Source organism: Natator depressus, chromosome 28 (genome assembly GCF_965152275.1).
Source record: "Natator depressus isolate rNatDep1 chromosome 28, rNatDep2.hap1, whole genome shotgun sequence".
In the NCBI taxonomy this organism is placed as follows: domain Eukaryota; kingdom Metazoa; phylum Chordata; order Testudines; family Cheloniidae; genus Natator; species Natator depressus.
The window spans coordinates 9752420-9754919 of NC_134261.1; the positions used below are offsets into that span (position 1 = coordinate 9752420).

At 60.3% G+C, this 2500-nt stretch overlaps 1 non-coding gene across 1 annotated transcript; it reads left to right on the top strand.

The window, feature by feature from the left end:
- Positions 1-1958: 1958 nt before the first annotated feature.
- Positions 1959-2077, top strand: LOC141979650 (5S ribosomal RNA). Its single transcript, XR_012637054.1, has one exon. It is a non-coding gene; the product is annotated as a 5S ribosomal RNA (ribosomal RNA).
- Positions 2078-2500: the final 423 nt, after the last annotated feature.

Genomic DNA, 2500 nt, shown 5'->3' on the forward strand with positions numbered 1-2500 from the left:
GTGCGAGGGGACGACGGGGTCCCCGGAGGAAAAGAGCCGGAAAAGGGGGGGCTCGGGGGGGCCGGGGGCCGCCCCACCTGCCAACGTGCCCCTGTCCCCCCTCACAAGATCGGGTACAACGCGCAGATTGGTCCCCGAGGCTCATCTCTGGTTCTCACAGGTTCCGAAAAACCTGTTCTCAGAAATCTCCTCGCACCCGTCAAAATGAACTAGTCGAAAAATCCAACCGCCAATTTAGGGGGACCAATCTGAAATCCTATCCGACCTCCTGGTTCTCTCGGTCGGCCGAGGGCACTTTTGGCGACCCCATCCGGACTTCCGTGAGACTGCCGGCCATCAGGTCAACCCGTCACTTTGAATGGGGTTGACCTGATGGCCGAGCAGGGACTTAGACATTTTTTCAGCCTTTTCCTCGGGGTTGACCTGGTGTCCCGGGGGGACTTAGACATTTTTTTCAGCCTTTTCCTCCGGGTTGACCTGGTGTCCCGGGGGGACTTAGACATTTTTTCAGCCTTTTCCTCCGGGTTGACCTGGTGTCCCGGGGGGACTTAGACTTTTTTTCAGCCTTTTCCTCCGGGTTGACCTGGTGTCCCGGGGGGACTTAGACTTTTTTTCAGCCTTTTCCTCCGGGTTGACCTGGTGTCCCGGGGGGACTTAGACATTTTTTTCAGCCTTTTCCTCCGGGTTGACCTGGTGTCCCGGGGGGACTTAGACTTTTTTTCAGCCTTTTCCTCCGGGTTGACCTGGTGTCCCGGGGGGACTTAGACTTTTTTTCAGCCTTTTCCTCCGGGTTGACCTGGTGTCCCGGGGGGACTTAGACTTTTTTTCAGCCTTTTCCTCCGGGTTGACCTGGTGTCCCGGGGGGACTTAGACTTTTTTTCAGCCTTTTCCTCCGGGTTGACCTGGTGTCCCGGGGGGACTTAGACATTTTTTTCAGCCTTTTCCTCCGGGTTGACCTGGTGTCCCGGGGGGACTTAGACTTTTTTTCAGCCTTTTCCTCCGGGTTGACCTGGTGTCCCGGGGGGACTTAGACATTTTTTTCAGCCTTTTCCTCCGGGTTGACCTGGTGTCCCGGGGGGACTTAGACATTTTTTTCAGCCTTTTCCTCCGGGCTGACCTGGTGGCCGAGCGTCTCGCCGTCCGCGGCCGGAGCTAGAGATGCCCCCCCCCCCAGGCCAGCCTGCGAAGCCGCGGCCAGGATCGGGCCCCTGGAAGTCTGACTAAAAATTTTCACCGACCCCAAAAACGGTTAGGGGGGGCCTCATAAAGCCTCCGGAGCGAAAAAAAAAAAAACGGAAAAAAGGATCGGGCCCACCCGAGGCAGGGGAGTCAGTAAGGGAAAGGGGACGAGGCGGCCCGGAGCCGGGTGCCCGGAGCCGGGTGCCGGCGGCCAGGATCGGGCCCCTGGAAGTCTGAAAAATTTTTTTCACCGACCCCCAAAGTGGTATTGGGGGGGGCTCATAAAGCCTCCGGAGCGAAAAAAAAAAAAACGGAAAAAAGGATCGGGCCCACCCGAGGCAGGGGAGTCAGTAAGGGAAAGGGGACGAGGCGGCCCGGAGCCGGGTGCCCGGAGCCGGGTGCCCGCGGCCAGGATCGGGCCCCTGGAAGTCTGAAAAAAAATTTTTCACCGACCCCCAAAGTGGTGTTGGGGGGGGCTCACGAAGCCTCCGGAGCGGAAAAAAAAAACGGAAAAAAGGATCGGGCCCACCCGAGGCAGCGGAGTCAGTAAGGGAAAGGGGACGAGGCGGCCCGGAGCCGGGTGCCCGGAGCCGGGTGCCCGCGGCCAGGATCGGGCCCCTGGAAGTCTGAAAAAAAAATTTTCACCGACCCCCAAAGGGGTGTTGGGGGGGGCTCATGAAGCCTCCGGAGCGAAAAAAAAAAAACGGAAAAAAGGATCGGGCCCACCCGAGGCAGGGGAGTCAGTAAGGGAAAGGGGACGAGGCGGACCGGAGCCGAGTGCCTACGGCCATACCGGACGGAAGGCCCCCGATCCCGTCCGATCTCGGAAGGTAAACCGTCCCGGGCCTGGCTAGTACTTGGATGGGTGACCGCCTGGGAATCCCAGGTGCCGTAGGCAGCTTTTCCCGCTGCGAGCCAGCTCTCTCCTTTTCTGGGGAACAAGGGCAGGGTCGCCCTGCCAGGGGCCCTGGGGCTTAAGTCCCTGCCGGCCACCAGGTCAACCCGGAGCCTGCCCCTCTGCGGCCAGCAGGTCAACCCCATACCGGCAGGGGGTTGACCTGGTGGCCGGGAAGCAGAGCGGCCAGCAGGTCAACCCCATACATTCAGCGGGTTGACCTGGTGGACGGGAAGGAAAGCGGCCAGCAGGTCAACCCCATACTTTCAGCGGGTTGACCTGGTGGCCGGGAAGGAAAGCGGCCAGCAGGTCAACCCCATACATTCAGCGGGTTGACCTGGTGGCCGGGAAGGAAAGCGGCCAGCAGGTCAACCCCATACATTCAGCGGGTTGACCTGGTGGCCGGGAAGGAAAGCGGCCAGCAGG